General features: G+C 47.5%; 1 protein-coding gene across 4 annotated transcripts in view; it reads left to right on the top strand.

Moving 5' to 3' along the window:
• Efcc1 (EF-hand and coiled-coil domain containing 1) overlaps positions 1 to 17,727 on the top strand; it is a 36,000-nt gene that overhangs the window by 3,142 nt on the left and 15,131 nt on the right. The window lies entirely within an intron of this gene.

Here is a 17,727-nt window from a genome sequence, read left to right as displayed (position 1 = left end):
GCTTAAAAATGAGAAAATGGGAACAATATGGGCAAAGCCCTGAGGGCCACCATAGCATATTCCAGAAACTAATCAGAAGTCAGCATAACTGGAGAAATCCAGCTGGAGAAGCCAAGAAAAGCCAGGCATCTGGAGCCTGGAAGGCAGCATAACCTTTATCTTCTCCTTAGAGAACATGAAACCATGGAAACGTTTCAAGCCAGGATGGCCCAAGCAGATTGCATTTCAGAAAGAAAACAAACAAACAGAAACAAACCAAAATAAAATAAAAGCTACCCGGTTTCAGCTGTGACAGGGCAGAGAGGAGGAACAAGGAAAAGGAGACAGCCCAGAAGAGCCAGTGAGGACAGTTCTCCCCTCAAGAGAGGGTGATCTGAGCCAGGTCAGGCGAGGACAGCCCCAGGGGTGGCTTTGAACTTATGCCCTCAGAGGAGAGCCCTCATCCTTGACTTCTGAGGCTCTCACAGCTGGGAGAGGCTGACCCTGGCCAGCCCCTTGCGGCTCCAAATGTTTGGATAGTTGCTTCCTGTTTGCGTAGCTGATGGGCTACAGATCAGAGCTGGTTGACATACGGTCCGTGTTTATGAGGAGAAACAAATGGTCTCCTTCATTCTGCCTTAAAGTCACAATTGCTCATTTACACATTCAGACAGCTGCAACATTGAGAGGGAGCTTGACAGTGGAGAAGGGAGATTCCTACCCATGGCAGTGCTTGATCCTCAGACCTACTGTACAAGGTGGCCTCATTTCACAGACTGTGGGAAGGAAAGGGAGGCTGTACGAAGTTAAACAGATGGGGTTGGGGATTTCGCTCAGTGGTAGAGCGCTTGCCTAGCAAGCACAAGGCCCTGGGTTTGGTCCTCAGCTCCGGGGAGGGAGGGGGAGGTTAAATATGAGGTTATGCAGCCAGAAAGAAAGGAGGGCTCCCTGCCCCACAGCCAATGCTCTCCTTTCTACTCTACATGTTCGCTGCTGCTGCTGCTTCATGGATCACAAGATGGCTACCGCACCTACAGGTCCAGTGTTTACCATTCAGGCACAAGAGCAGGCAACACTGGAAGGAGGAGATGCTCTCCCAAGGAGCCTGGGCCTTTGTGGTTCTCCTTCGGAATGTGAACCTGGATCTCACTGGCCAGAACTGTGCCATTTTCTGCTGCCATCCACAGTGGTGTCTGATGGTACTGGTGTGCCCCGAATCCCATCAGAGTTCCATTCTTAAGGAAGAGGAAATAGTCACCTAGTGTCTAGAGGAATAAAGCTGGAGAGAATAGGAAAGGCCAGACAATCTAGAGCCTGGAAGGAAAAAAACCAAGAACCAGAAGGTGAAGGTCACACCATGACTAGGTGAATGAGTGTTTCAGGAAGCAGACCTTCTCTGCTCATCTGGTAGCCAAGGCTAGCAGGCTGTGGACTGGCCTATGCCAAGGTTTTCAGTCTCTGAAGAAAGGGAAGAGAAAGAGGCAGAATAGCCACAGACACTAAGCATCACCAGGCACCTTTCCCACATCAGTGCATGGGTGCTCAAATCCAACCTGAAGATCATTCTTATTGTATCACAGACGAGAAAGCCAGGTCAGAGAAATGTGTGCTAGCCAGACCCAGTAAGTAACAGGCAGGACTGAAATCCCACCGTCACAGCCCAGTGCTACTCAACTTGGTTGGCTCTGGTAAGATGCACGGTCCTCTTGGGTTTCTCCACGCTCTCATCCTCCACCAAACATCCACAGGATGTTTTACAAACTGGGAAAGTGTGTAGTCAGGCTCTGTGTGGGAAGGTTTATCTAGGATCAGGGTTTCAGATATTTCTGTCATAGTCCTTGGGTCCACCAATTCTGGGTGACAACAAAATATAGCCAAAGCCTCTCACCTCTTGATCTCCAAGAAGCAGAAAGAAAGGAGTTTAAAAGAGCCATGGTCAGCTCCAGCTCGCAGGGACATGCTCCAGTGCCCTATTTCCTCGAGTCAGACCTCATCACATCCCTTTCACCACCTCTCAATAATGCCACCGTGTTATGAATCCATCAAGAGGTTGAGTGTAGTGATGATGTCAGAGCTCTCAAGATCCCATCCTCTCCCCAAGGCCCATCATCTAGCAACTCAGACCCCAACATGTGAGCCTGGGAAACATGTCTTATCCAAACCACAATGGGAATACTGTGAGCTATCCACCCCCTCTGCTTCTGCATTGTCGGGCGTTCAGATGTCCCTAGGGGTTAAACTGCAGCCAGGAAAGACAAATGGGACGAAGGGGCCACTCTCCAAGCAGAAGCCATCCCTGCCCTCCTAGATGACACCATACTAACATGTTCCAAATGATCTGAAGATATGTTGTGGGGACAGCATGAAGCCATTTGGAATGACCTGACTTCCTGTTATAGTCTTCAAAGAACCTTCCACTCTGATGCTAACTAAGGATGTCCTAGAGTTGGAACCTTGTCAACTCAGGGTCTGGTGGCTTTATTGAAATCACAGATCAAGAACCCAGTTGAACCGGAGCCCAGATTGTTCCCAGCTGTAACTGAAACTCTGCCACTTCTCTTCAGTGGCAGCCCAATTTCCTATCTCCACTACTTCCTAATTTAGTGAACGTTTTCAAACCAAGCTTCCTTTTTCCATCCTGCTCTGCCCTGTGTTGTAGGTTCCATCCAGTCCTCTCTAATTTTTAGACATAGTCAGTCTTCTGTTAAACAAGGCTTCTATATGCCATATTCAATCAGTGGAGGATCAATAACAGCCAGAAAAGGCCAGGTCTCTGCCGAACATAGATCTGTAGAGTCACTGTTTCTGTACAACAGAGTGTTAGAGCCGTGCACGCAGCATTAACATCATGCTAAGGGTTAAAAGCTCCGGCGAGATGATTTAAAGTATGTGATGTGTGAAGGTTCTGTGAAAATACAGTGCCAAAGGTTGAGCAGCCTTGGATTTTGGTGTCCATGGAGGTCCAGGAGTCATACTTCTGTAGACTCTGAGATGACCACACTTAGTCTTTGGATTGCTGTAGTGTCCAAGTTTCCACAAGTGTTTTACTTCTGAGGTCTCTGTGGTGATGATGCATTCCTGGCATGCTGTGTAATTTTTTTCCTGTAAGTCTATGGCAAAGGTGCAGCCCTTGAGAGTCCCAGAGAGAAGCAGGGTTTTGGAGTTCTCTGCCCCCATCTTCAGCACAGCCTGGAGAACCAAGATGGAATCCTAATCACTTTAAAATTTGTTTCTTAGAATTGAGTTTCCCATTTTATTCTTGGGAGAGATTAAGTCTCATACCTCTGGATAAAACTCCTAGGCCTGAGAGTAGAAATGTTATCATCTCATGTCATTTGAGCTCTGACTTCTGCAGGAGCCTCTTGCTGACTCAGTGAGCTCTCTTTTGTACCCCACCCTTGAGGGCATTTTATTAGCACCGTTGCCTGCCCCTCAGTTGAACTAGAGGCCTCTTCTTACTTCTGACTTTCCTTTGTTCTTTTTCATGTTAAGTTTTATCCGTGATATCTGTTTGTTTGTGAATGGAAGGGAACTTTCCAAAATGTTTCAGACCACCACCTTGCCCACCAACCTAAAAAAAAATATAACAAATACTTTACACAAATGGAGACATTTATTTATTGAGTAAACCATACTTTATTAGCATGCTCCATGGACCGAGACCTGTATTGTCTTATTTAGGGTTTTATTGCTGTGAAGAGAGACACCATGACAATAGTAACTCTTATAAAGAAAACCATTCAATTGGGCCTTGCTTACAGTTCAGAGGTTTCATCCATTATCATCATGACAGCACACAGGCAGACACGGGACTGGAGAGGTAGCTAAGAGTTCTACATCTGGATTGGCAGGGAGTAGGAAGAGAAAGTGACACTGGGCCTGGCTTGAGCTTCTGAAACCCCAAAGTTCACCTCTAGAGACACACTTGCTCCCACAAGGCCACACCTCCTAACTGTGCCACTCCCTGTGAACCTATGAGGGCCATTTTCATTCACACCCCCACATGTGCCAAATCCCTCAAGGACACAGAAATGGAATATAAACACTCACCACACTCAGATGGTCTCCTAGCCCCAAGAAGCAGGTCCTGGTCACACGTATTGGAATATAAGTGTCATGTGCAAAGGGCCAGAAAGCTGCCACTGGTGCCTTCAGACTTGTAAGATCCCAAGTCAGACAAAAGTCCCCAAGTATAAAAGGGTATATAAAAGCTCTCCTTGGGGTATAGAAGTGCCCAGGGACACACTTGGCCCAGTTCCCACCTGATGAGACCAGCAGTCCTCCCAAGGGGATTGCCCGCTGCATCATAGCCATATAGCTCCAGTCCCCAAAGCTGGCCCCTCTTCCACCCTGCCTCATGTGAACCAAGCTCTTAGCTTCTTTCTCCATTCCCACAAGGCAGGCCACCTGGGCCCAGCAAAGGGTTTTGCCTCCAAGACTGCAGCGATATGATGAGGAAGAGAGAGAATCGTTGCAGTAAGAAACAGTTACAGAAGGAACATTTGTACGCCGCCCATTCATAAAATATCATTCAACCCTGCCTGATCAAATGCTTCACTGACGCCTCCCCCAACTTAGACACAACTACACCTACCCACCTCACTCCTGTTTTCTCTCTCTTTCTGTTCATTACTCTGTTTCAGAGGTTCAGTCCACTATCATCATGGCAGAGAGCATGGCGGCATGCAGGCAGACATGGTGCTGGCTACAGATCAGAAGTTAACAGAAAGTAGTCTCTAACACTGGGGGTCGCTTGAGCAAAGCCCACCCCCCACAGTGACACACTTCCTCCAACAAGGCCACACCTACTCCAACAAGGCCACACCTCCTAATAGTGCCACTCCCTTTGGGGGCCTTTTTTTTTTTCAAAACACCACCGTCTCACAGCCCAAATCCCTATTTCATCATAGGAGCTGCCTACCTGGGACTTCTCAAGGCTCTGGATAGTGAAGCCCAGGAAGGACCTGGTCGGACATAATCCAGGCTTGTCCCCATGCCAGGTTTCCTGTCTACAAATGCACTGAGGATAGTTGGGAGGACTCTGTCCCCCAATGACCTGTGTTGCTCAGACACCTCAGTGCTTGCTAGGCAGGGTCCACAGATACATCACCATTCCCAGCGTCCCTTTCCCCTAACTGTTCCCTCTGAGGAAATGGCAGGCTTGGTGTTCCGGGTCAGGCCCAACCCAGGCCTGACACAGCCAGATGGCACACACAGCTGAGCGGTGACAGGGACAGGTGGATGAGTGCTAGCCTCAGAAGCCTCAGAAGCTTGAGCACAGGCTGTCCAGAGTGGCCTGGAGGCCTGGAGGCTAGCGCTGCCTCCAGGAAGGGTTATTCTGGCCCTGGGTGGGAAATCTCTGGTGCATTGGTAGCCTTACCGTCTCCTGAGACCTCCCTGCAGCCAGCCTTCAGAACACCTGGCTAGGAACTCCGAGCCAGCAAAGGCTACAGAACCCCCTTCTCCTCCTACCACTGAGTGGGGCCCGGGGCTGGCGTGGCCTCTGTGCCTTTGTTGTCCGGAGGATGAAAAAGCCAGGAAGGGAGGGAGACAGACAATAGCTCAGTCTGCAGACCACCGTGAAAGGCGCACAAAGATGAGGCCATTCAAGGGTTACCTCCTTTCTCCTCGCCCACTGCAGCAGCCCTGCCTGACCCTGGAGGCCACAGCCAACCAGTCAGAAGGACAGAGAAAAGGACAAAGCGGGACCGGGGCATCTGTCCTATTGTCCTTTGGGGCCATGTGGGTGGCTGCTGGTAGGAACAGGCCCTTCTTTCAGGGACAATGGAACAAGCCCAAAGCAGAGGCAAGCTGGGGAGCGGCCCAGGCTCAGAGGCCTGAATACCCCAAATTTAAACCTTTTCCTATGTGCTGTGCAGGATCCAGAGGGTTTTTCCCCTCTGTGAGCCCAAGTTCCTCCTCCATTAAGTGAGGGAAACTTCTGTTCCTCCATTTTGGTGTACATTCTGTGTGAGGAGAGGCAGGGCTGAGCTGTGGAGTGTGACCCTCAGCAAGTCTCTCTTGCCTCCAAGAGCCTCCCTTTCCTTACCTGTAAAATGAGATACCGAGAACAACGCGAACAGCCGCTTCTGAGCATTTCTGCCAGGGTGGTCAACAAACTGGATGACAGACTGCCCTAAAACTTCATCTTACCTATTTGCCTGTGTACAGGCCTTGTCTCCAGCAGCCATGATTTAGTGTGGCTGCAGGCGGCTCCTCTCTGAGGTAATGCTGACCTCCAGGTTGCATATCACCCGGGTCTTTCAGTCTGGACCAGGGAGACCCATGGCAGAACACAGGGCTGACTTGATGTGCAGAGGGACCTGACTGATATGCATGAGGACAGGCCATACAAGGTGGCAAGGGGAGTGGGCAGAAAGCCCTGGATGCTGCCTTGTGGCTCTCTAGGTTCTGCCTGTTTAGCTTCTGCCTATTCTAGCCCAGCACTGTCTCCAGGTGGCTGTCCCGGCTTCTACCCTGTGCCCAGCTCCCTTCCAGTCACTGATGACACACTCAGGGCTAAAGTGGCCTTTTATGCACACAAGAGAGCTGGACAGCTTCCCTAACCACAGCCTCTGCAGCCTGTTTGTCACGGCATTCATAGCTCCAAGTGATGTGACCTCTGGCCTTAGCTCTGCCACGGCCCACTGCATCGTGTCCACCAACCCACTCATCCCTTGAGTCCACCACACCCCTCCACAGCCCTCAGGTCGGTCTCCTGTGGCCATCACAGGTCTCTGCCAGATACCTCACCCCACTAAAGCAGTTCCCCTGCTGTCTCCACAGTCTGTCCTCCCCATCCTCCCTTTGTTCTGTGACAACTTCCTCAAGTCAGTCTCCCTGGGCCCAGCTAAGCCATGAGGTCGGGTCCACTCTTGCTAAGGACAGGGCTGCCCCACAATATGTTGTAGAAAATCAGAGGAGAGTATCAGCAGTGGGCTGACCAGCTGGGGGGCCACAGGCCCCCACAGAACCAGAGACTGGGCATCTGCCCAGCAGAGGTGCCCAGAAGACCCCAGGGCCACTCCCCATACTGCCTTCTTCGTGGCTTACTTTCCACTTCTCCCTGGCAGCAGCTCTGGCTCTTCTTCCTGCTGTTGTTCTCTTGTTTTCATGCACTGGTCTCTACTTCCGGGAGGCTCCTCAGCTCAGGAAATACCTCACAGCAAAGGAAGCCACTGTGTAGAACCCCCAGGACCTCCAGGGAAGGCAGTCTGGCATGGAGATGCCTGCCATCTGAGGAGCCTGTCAGCCTTATGGCTTTATGAAATTGCCAAGGTACAGAGTGGCTCAAAAGACTAGAGGCTAAGAAACACACCTAGGTCACTGTCCATCTGTACCAGAAAAGGCCCAAACCACAAGTGAGATGGTCTCCATGCTTCGCCTTGGCTTTGGTACAGCACAGGAACAGGTACAGCACTCTACTTGATTCCAGGTAGAGGTTGCTGTGGTTGCTGTGGGGCCAGCTGCAGATGTTTCAGGACAGTCTTTACTTGCTTTCAGACAGAAGGCGTGATGCTGAGCCCAGAAGACCACAGAAGCAAGGCTGAGGCTTCTGGATGACAGGGGGCTCTGCCTATGGATGTGGCCACCTGTACCTGTGAACTCCAGGCTGCCTTCACCCCTCCATATCAGTAGGCCTCAGCCTTGACTGGCAGGTCCCCATACTCCCAAGACCACCTCCTGGAGAGAAAACCTTGCTGGAGCTTGCTACAGACATGGTATATGTAAACGTCAGATTGCTAATGGTGGCCTACCCTCTCCAGCTGGGGTCTGGTTCTGTGAGGCTGAGATGGGTGAAGGCGGCATGGACACAGGACAGGAGCCAGCATTTCTGAGTACCTGCTGTGCATGAGGCAATTTGCCAGAGTTCTTGTCTACACAACCTCATTTCACACCCCCCCCCCAGTAGTGCTGTAAGTGGTTTAGTAATGATAACACTTCCAACTGCAAGTCACACAAATCCAATTCATAGTGGCTTAAATAATAACATTTGTGCTCTCAGATATAAAGTCCAGGGGCAAATGGTTCTGACAACTAAGAAATGTTTTCAGAAACATGCTCCCCTGTCTTCCATAATTCATTAACCATCCTGCCTGTGGGGTGACCACAGGGTTCCAGCGACTGGATAGTTTATCCTAGGGCCTCAGGCAGCACTGGGAAGATTTTAGCCTGGGAGAAAGGTGAGGACAAGGTTGTTGGATGATTGAACACATTCTGCTCTGACAAGCTTGGCAGAAATCATCACTTAACTCATTAAGACAGAACCCTGCCCCATACTAGCTTGAGACAATCTAAGAATTATCTTTCATTTGTAATGATTTAAAGAAATCTTAAAAGGGATATTTTATGAAATTCTAAGTGTTTGAGAAGATTGTCTAAGGTTTTCTTAGAATATGGCCGTGCTTGTTGTCCAGGCATCTCTATGGCTGCTTTTGTGCTTCAAAGACCATGTATGGTTAAAAGCCTGAAATATTTTCAGGAGGAGTTTGTCCATTCCTGAATTAAATGCCAGTTATCTGGCAGAGTACTTGCCCAGCGTGTGCAGGTCCTGGGATGCACACATACATGAGTACATACATGAGAGTACCCTCATGACTAATGTGCTGCCTTGGTGCCATCAGATCTGACATTTGGGCACCTTGTGTGTCCTGAGTAGGAAACTTGGATGGGGTGGGAAGCAGTTTTCTGCCTCTCTTCCCCTGCCTTCCTCCTGTGATGTCAGTGGTCACTAGTCACCCCCTACACCCTCAGTTTCATTGTCCATGAATTCAGTCACCAGTGGCCAGTCACAATCTGAAAATGGAAAACGCCAGGAATAAGTAGTGCATGAACTTCACATTGCACACTGTTCTGGGAAGTGTGATAAAATCCCATGCCATCTTGCTGTCATCCCTTTGCATATCCATGCTTCATGGGCTACCCACCCACTAGTTACTCCACAGCCACCTTCATTGGTTGATGTTGGGTAGTTTTATGTCAACTTAACACAAGCTAGACTCATTTGGGAAGAGGAACTCTCAGTTTGAGAAAATGCACCCACCAGATATCTGTATGGCATTTTCTTGACTAATGATTGATATGGGAGGGTCCAGCTTTCTATGGGTGGTGCCACCCCTGGGCAGGTAGTCCTGGGTTGTAGAAGAAAGCAGATTGAGCAAGCCAGGGAGAATAAGCCAGTAAGCAATATTCCTCCATGGCCTCTGCTTCAGTTCCTGCCCTGATTTCCCTCAGTGATGGAGTGTGACCTGAGACTTGTAAGACAAATTAAGTCCTTTCATCCCCAGCTTGCTTTTGGTCATGCTCTTATCACAGCATAGAAAACTAAGACAGGACTTATTTAACTGATGTAGTAACTATTCCAGTGTGGTGAAATCATTGCTCTTGACCTCTTATTGTACCTGGTTTATACTATACCTTCTCACAGGTCTGCAGTGAGTGAAAATGCACAGTGAGCTCAGAGCCTCAGCAATTGCAGGCATCTATGCATCATGATGAGGAATCCTCCTCAAATGAAGGGTTCTGCCTTTCCATTGTGTGTGCTTCTATAAAGTATGTGTTTTCCACTTGCATGGATAATACTGTATACTCTTATGCTTCCTCCCCTCCTCTTCCTCTTCCTCTTCCTCCTCCTCCTTCAACTTCTTCAACTGCTCAGTGCTGGGTTTCAGATCATGTTGCCTGGTCCTCAGCACACAGTCCTCCACCCATCCCAGAGGTAGCCACCCCCTCCCCTTAGAAGACATTAGGTGAGTATCGTCCTATATGCCCCAGGATGCCTTGTATGATGACACTCAAGAGGATCTGTTGGGTCATGGGTGGGAAGAATACACATGCCCCTTAACCAAGAAACCCAGGGTAGTCCACAGTGTGATGTGATGCGATCAAGTTCTTTTGCCTTGCAATTTTTGCTTTTGAAATGAGATGTCCACCCCTGGCTCACAAACTCATTCGCTGTGTGTTGTTCTGCTTGCTTTTCCTTCACACGGAGATCTTGAGTACCCCCCCTTTGAAGGGTGTGAACAGGGGTCATTCCAGTTTTCTCTACATGCCAAGGGGTGTTGTCTTCAATTACATTTGACTTGGAAACCCAATCCGGCTGTTCATCAGTTCCTCCTACTGGTTTCATCATCAGTCAAATAATTCCTCCCAAAATTTGGAGCTTTCTTAGTTTGTTTTCTGTTGTCATAACAAAATACCCAAGGCTGGGTAGTTTGTAGAGAACAGAGGTTTATTTTGCTTGGGAAGCCCCAGAGTATGATGTCAGCATCTGGCCAGACCTCACACTGTAGCAAAAGTGACGCAGGGCATCACATGGTAAAGCTCAGTGACACTGACTATTCTAACAGAGTCACTAATACCCCCATGGGGACTCCCCCAATGATATCATCTGATCCTAACCTCCCCCCAAAGGTCCTGCCTCTGAATACCATCAGCATCTTGATTTGGGGATTAAGTTCTCCACACACATTCGAGCCACAGCAGGGATGGTGTGGAGAATCTCAATTGTGGTATATTTTGTGTTCATATGAACAACAGAGTCCAATTCTGGGCTCAGATCATTGGCAGAAAAGCAGGCTTTTTACTACATTGGCATAGCAGTGAGCTGAGGTAGCATTTCACAGGTGAGAATTGCATTTCTGGGGAAAATGACTATAAACTAGTCCTTGCCTCTTAGCCTTTGTTTAGATCCATGTCCATGACTGGACTGTGCTGGCTTGACATGAGCTAGAAGATTCCCCTCCTTCTCTCTGTGCTCTCAAAAATGGTGCCAGAGCCATGTATGGCTACTGAGCACTTGGAATGTGAGTGGTGTGGTTCGGTGGCTATAAAAAAAATGGATTTGTAGCTTTGTTTGATTTTAATTATTCTAAATTAAAATAGCCACACCTCTGACTAGTGGCTGCCATATTGGACAGTGTAGATCAGATTTAAACTGTGGATCCAAGAGAAGGAAACAAAATGAGGGATAGAGATGACCTGGTAAACAGGAAGGAAGCTGTGAGCAAGCATGGGAGCTGGCATCTTCTAAGTGTCAGCTGTGTGTCAAGTTCATATAGCCCCTGCTCAGCCCCATCAGCTGGGGTGGCCTCCTTCCTCTGAAAAGACGGCAAGCAAGCCTCAGAACTGACCCACAGTAGAGCAGCTACAAGCCAAAACCTCCACCATAAGGGATCCCAGAGGGAAAGGCAGGATAGCGACAGGCCATGTGCAGACAGGGACCTTCGATGGCACCCTCCTAGGGCACAGATGTAGTCTTATGACTGACCAGCAACCCTCTTGTGCCTGTCTACAAGATGTCAACATGAAATAGGCTGGCCTGGAAGACACGAGGCCAAGATTGGGGAGCAATCAGGAACAAGGAGAGGCTGTCTCCTCAAGGACACTTTGGAATCTTGTGGGAGAATGACTAGAGACAGGGCTTCTTACATCTGGGGTCCTGCCAGGAAAATGAGCCCCTGAATTCACTCTTACAAAGCTTCTGCATGGCCAGCTGGACATTGGTGCATGAAACAGGTCCACAGCAATGATCTAAGATCAGAATTGAACTCTGTATGATGTGTGAACAATTTTCTGCACAGCTCTAATATGCAAAGAATTTTCCAAGAACACAAGGCTATGTGAGTTGAGGCGTTATACTTTGTTTTGTTTGGAATTCCCCAAGAGCTGTTCATTATTTCCCAACCACATCACAGATGGTGGAAGCTGTCTCCTTACTGCTGAGGGACACTGTATCTTCTGACACTTCCGTCTCCATGAGTCTGTGTGTCTACTTGCCTATCTTCCTATCTGAATGCATTTTCTTAGCCTGTGTTTCAAAATATCAGATATACGAAGGATGCCAACAACACGCAAATAAACATTACCCTGACCCTTTCCAATTCAGACTCACCCATTATGTGTAGTGTCTGAAAGTGCCTGAAAACTTCATTATAGCTGAGCATTTCATCCTGAATTATAATATAAAATTCTTTTCCCCCCATTTAAGTTACTGTTATAGTATCATGACATTAATCTTTCAAAATAAAAAAGTGGACTATTTATCTGGCTTAGTTTGAGAAATCAGAGACATGCTCTACAATGTCTGAATTAGTCAACTTTCTGTCATGATAACAAAGTACCTAAGAAACAGGTCACGAGTAGAGCATGGGTTCTCATACATGAGGCCCTCTGTCAAATCCCAAACACAGAAGATGGGGGAGGGGGTACTTGGCTCATGACTATGGTTATCCATCTTCATGGTTGGTCAGCCATGCTGTTTGGGGCCTGTGGTGAGAAACTTACCTGTTAGCCTTTGTTTAGATCCACATCCATGACTGTGCTGCCCTGACATGATCCAGAAGTTTCCTCTCTTTCTCTCTATGCTCTCCAAAGTGGTGTCAAAGCCATGTTGGCTGCTGAGTGCTTGGAATGTGGCCAGCGTGGTAGGATGGCTAAAGAAATGGATTTGTAACTTTGCTTGTGGGTGGGGGACCAGGAAGCAAAGAATGAAAGAAGGGATTGGAACACAATAAACCACCCTCCAAGAGCACACCCAAAATTACTTTATCCCTTGAGGCCCTACCTCCTAAAAGGCTTCATCCCCTCACAGTAACAGCAAGCTGGTACCAAGTCTTCAACACATGGGCCTCTAGGGAACATTCTAGATGTATGCCGTACAGCATCATGACTTCAAACTATTAGAGTCAGCGTATGTAGCTGAGTCCTAACAGCTCCCTTGAGGGAGGGGGTAAGAAGGCACAGAGTCAACGGCACAGACTCCTCGAGTCAGGTAAAAGGAAACAGCAGACTCATCTATTCAGCAATGGGGAGAGCCTTGTATGCCCTCCTCCCAGCACTCAGGCTGTGTCCCGATCTGGTGACATTATGTGGTTGCCCCTCATTGGCTAGGCATGATTAGTACCTCTGACATGGCCTGTTGTTAGGCCTTCACATAAACTCCAGGTTGGCTCATCTCTTGGCCTCATAGGCCTTATCTTTCTATATATCCACCCTTTTTTATTTATTATGTGGGCACTCAGCAGGACCCAGAGTTCTTTGCTCAGGCCTTGTTGACCCTGCCTCAGGAGGGCTCAGCAACTGGACTGTGCCTGTCTTAGGTTGGCTTGCCCAAAAAGCTCTTATCTGTCATTGACTTCCAGCCCTGGAAGAATATCCATTCCTGGAGAGCTGCCCAGGTGGAGAGGATTAGGCAGTAGCCTTTTGAATTTCAGAGAACCAGGCATGCATAACCTCCTGTGGAGGTCTATGAGCAGGATATCTAAGAGTCATAACATCTGAAGAGTCACCTTAGTTGATGCCTGCTGCTGTTGAATATGCTGCAGGAGACATTTAAAGAGAATAAGGATTAAAAATACCACCCTACCAATCAGGAGGGATCAAATAGCTTTTTAATATTATGATAAACCTTTTCAAAAAATGAAGAATCAAAGGTCATAACTTCTGCCCTTGTCTGATTTCAAGATAGATAGCACTGGGGAGTATGGAAAAATGGGGAGTGTCCAATAGATTTTTGGGTTACAAGAGCCTCTTCTTACTGGCATGGCTGAGGAGCACCCTGCTTGGAGTTTAAAGGGGCTGGTGCTTCAACAGGCTGTGATCTGCAATCCTTTGCACAATGAAATCCCTTATTTCATCTGGGGCATCAGGTCCTAGGTTTTGCCCAGGAGCAGTCACATGGCAGATGGCCTGGTTTGCAGCATCTCCAGCAAGATCTGTCTACTTGGGGGCTTTTGGGTGTGTTTGTTGGCATGCTGCCTGTCCATAAGGAAGATATTCAGGGAAGTTGTGAGGGCAGCAATGGGACCATTACTGGGGTCAAGATCTCTTGTGGCCAGTACCCACTTACGAATGTCCTCATTGTGGACTTCTGTGACCACATTGCAGGTGGGGGCATTAAGTCCTTCCCAAACCGATTGTAACATTTCCCTAGTAGGGACCAGGTGTACTCTCTGCTCCACTGCCTCATTAACACGTGAGAAAATCAGTAAAAAGTTCACCTGGCTGTTGAATAAGATTGCAGAAGTAAGCTGAAGAGTCCCTTGGGGTGCATGCCTTAAGAGCTTTGAAGGCCAGGTCAGAAACCTGTTAGTAGAAGGCTTGATGGCCAATCTGTGCTTCATGGACAGGATGGAAAAAGTTACCTCATTCAGTGAGCATGTCAAGGGTTACTAGAATGTTAATTAAGAGGTTCATTTGTGCTTAAGCTTCTGCTTGATCATTGTAAGCCAATTTCCAGCTAAGAAAGGTGGCCAGCTCCAGCACAGCTTTGAGCAGACTATACCAACCACAGTATGTCTGTAGTTGCATTACCTATTGAGTGAGGACCTGTTCAAAGTAAGGTGAATCCAGGCCCAACTCATTAGACACCTTCCAGAGGAGGGAGAGTTCAGCTATTTGGGTGGGAATCCAGGGCTAGTTTGGTGGCATTTTCCCCCAGGTTGACTGGAAAGGCTTCCACCTGCCTTTGAGGCTGGGGGGGCACTACAGCAGCTGGGGGGCATAATGCAGTATGAGGGAACTTCCACTTTCTTGGGCAGGTGGACATTGAGGGACTTCACTCCAAGGGCACCTCAGCAGAGGTGTAGCCTCCTGCAGCGGGAGTGGGGCTGACAGGGAAGCAGTACATATGGTCTTAACCGTGGCCGTGCTCTCCTCAGCAGGTTTTGTGGGGTCTGAACTGTCTGCCTCATCAGCATTGGATGCTGTAGAGAGATCAGACATTGGAGGGGTGGAGGTGATGGAGAGGTTACCCATTTTTGTAGAGGGAGACAGCAGGTGAGCAACAGTCAGAGAGAAGATGGCAGCCAACAGGGGTGTAAAATTGTGTTGGACCTTTATGTTTTATACTTAGTGGGGGACTTCCATGTTTTTTTAGGCCACAGTCATATGCCCACTTGGTATCTCCAGATGAGGACCAGTGTTTGGGAGCCAAGCCTTGGTTCCACCTCCTGGGGGTCAGCCCTTACATGGAGGTGCTGGAGAAAACCGAAACAGAAAAAATGTGCCTTCCTCACCAGGCAGGCAGGCAGACAAACATGACAGACAACACAAAAAAAGGAAAGAAAGGGGGGGGGTCTCAACACTTACTCCTGAAAGTACTGAAAACACATAATACTGAGGTCTCACTAAAACACACCATCTTAGGGGTGCTGTTCAGAGGAGGGAGATGACCAGAACCTGTTTGGGTGCCAGATGTTGCTGTGTCCTAACAGCTCCCTCAGGGCAGGGGATGAGAAGGTGTGGAGTCATCAGCACAAACTCTGGGAGTCAGGTAAAAGGAAAACAGCAGACTCGTTTATTCAGCAATGGGGAGAGCCTTATATACCCTCCTCCCAGCACCCAGGCTGCATCCAGAGCTGGTGACATTGCATGGTTGCCCCTCATTGGCTAGACATGATCAGGACCTCTGACAGCACCTGTTGCTAGGCCCTCAGGCAGACTCTAGGTTGGCTCATCTCTTGGCCTCATAGGTTTTATCTTCCTACAGGGTTACTTGGCTCTCCATGCAAAGGAAGCCTGTCTGGGAAGAGCCCTGCTCTAATGATGCCCCAAACTGCTCACTACTGGAATTTGCTAACCTCCAGACTTTCCCAAGGCCTGAGCTCTGTTTGCCACATGCATAGAGTACCTGATATTATCACCATTTTCCCTTAAGTCAGCTCCCTCCTTTTACTTTGTTCTTTTCTCTCTTTTTGCAGTGCTGGCATAGAACGCAGATGCTCACACATACTAGATAAACACTACCTATGGCCTATACCTCCAACCTAGCTTAAATAATTTTTAAAGGAAGTCATATCATATCACTATTAAAAAAATTCTAAGATAATAAACTAATGTGCTCACTATTTTTTTGTTTTTTTAAATTTTTTAATTTTTTTAAATTACACTCATGATATTCATTAATTATACTCATGATATTAATCACATTTGTGGTATTCATAGATTACATTTGCAGTATGTATATATGTAATATATATATATATATATATATATATATATATATATATATATATTTTAAATGCCGAATGTCATTTGTTAAAGAAGGGAGGAGGTCTTAAATATAGGCTTACAGCACAATGGGAGAACCCCGGAGGGCAGAAGTTCGCTACTGATGTTTTACAATCTTGCATCTAAGCTGTTAACTCCCATTATTCAGGATACACAGACAAGGAACTTCCCTTTAGCATTCAGGAGGGTGGAACCTGGCAGGGAATTAGTATAGGGAGGATATCAAGGTCAAGGTCTGCAAGCAAGGCAAGGCTTACCCAAAATGGGGGCCAGGGACCTACAGGTCCCCCTTTTATTAAAAAAATGAGTTTCTGACTTGGGTTGCATGGGACGTCAGCAGGTCACCTTACCCATCATGGAGACGCCTGCCCAGGCCACACAGGTGCTCTGTCTTAGGTTGGTGAGTGCCCCCCAGGAATTACCCATCTCTGAATACTCATTATCATACAGGCTCAATCGTGTGTGAGCTGCAGAGTTAACTGCTGCCAAAGATCTCAAAGTGGCACTGAGCTTGCAATCTGTGTGTTCAACACAGAAAAGACCCACAGAGGTCCACCCATAGCCAGTAGGCTAAAGGCAACTGAGCCATTCCCTTCCTTAATGAGCCATACTGTACATTGGAGTCCTTGTAAGATAGTATCCCAAAAGCAACTGGAGCTTGAGTTTATAAATTTATAATTTTCAAGGCCAATCAAGATGTATATAACTACTGAATTAAGTTTATCATGCCCAATAGAATGGAAGATTAACTAACTGTGGTACCTACTTTTGTTGCCAGGGTCTCCTCTGTGCTAGCTGTAGTAAGCAATTATGAAATGGTAATCCCAGAAACAGTAGCAGCAGTGGCTGCCATTGCTATAACAGCAACAGCAGCAGCAGCAATGTCAAATTCTCTTCTCGAGTGTGTGGACATCCACTGGCATGGATACAACTCCAGTGACACAAACTGCCAAGGCCCATTTTTCTTGATCGCCACACGACTTTAGCTGGCAGCTCTTCTGGAGAATCCAATTTCATGGCTACAGTTCCTAGGCTTACATTAATGCTTGCCAAAGCTGGCCATATTGGGCTCTCAGTCTCCATTGGCATCAGAAGGGTAGATTTTTTCATGAAGACCCATTAGGTCTCTGCCATGTTGGGCTTCAGCAGCAGCCACGGGGCACGTTCAGTGCTCAGGAATCCAAAGAGGAACCTCATTGTCCTGAGGAAAGACATAAATAGAACCCTGGGGCCACACCAACACTAGATCGGGTCTCTTCCACGTGCTAGTAGAAAGATCTTTCCATTGCTCCAGGGGTGATTTGCAACAGGGGCCCTCCAGTGCTTATCTGTATCAGACACTCCAGCAGAATCCACCGATAAAAATTTTTAAATATATAAAACAAGGGAAAGAATAGAATATGGCGAGGAATGATGAGTCCCTAGTTCTCCCTTTTTTTACTTTAGTAAAATGTTTGTTTGTTTAATATTTCAAATTTTTCTTTTATTTTTATTTATTTTTTATTGTTTAAAATTAATTTATTTTTCTATTATCAGCTTGATAGAGTATGTATTCTTATCTTAATAATTAAATGTTTCCTTGAGGCTTGCTCAGGAATTGAGTAAAACTGAAATTTACTATAAGCCACAGTTGTCCTAGGGACTTCCATGCTATATCTATAGCCTCCATGGTTCAGTGGGTTGTAGTGTGATTGTTCTTTATTTTATATCTAGAATCCACTTATGAGTGAGTGCATA

This window comes from Peromyscus maniculatus, chromosome 3, assembly GCF_049852395.1.
Source record: "Peromyscus maniculatus bairdii isolate BWxNUB_F1_BW_parent chromosome 3, HU_Pman_BW_mat_3.1, whole genome shotgun sequence".
Lineage (NCBI taxonomy): Eukaryota > Metazoa > Chordata > Mammalia > Rodentia > Cricetidae > Peromyscus > Peromyscus maniculatus.
Note: the sequence above shows the minus strand (reverse complement) of the source record. Positions and strands in the feature narration are given on the sequence as shown.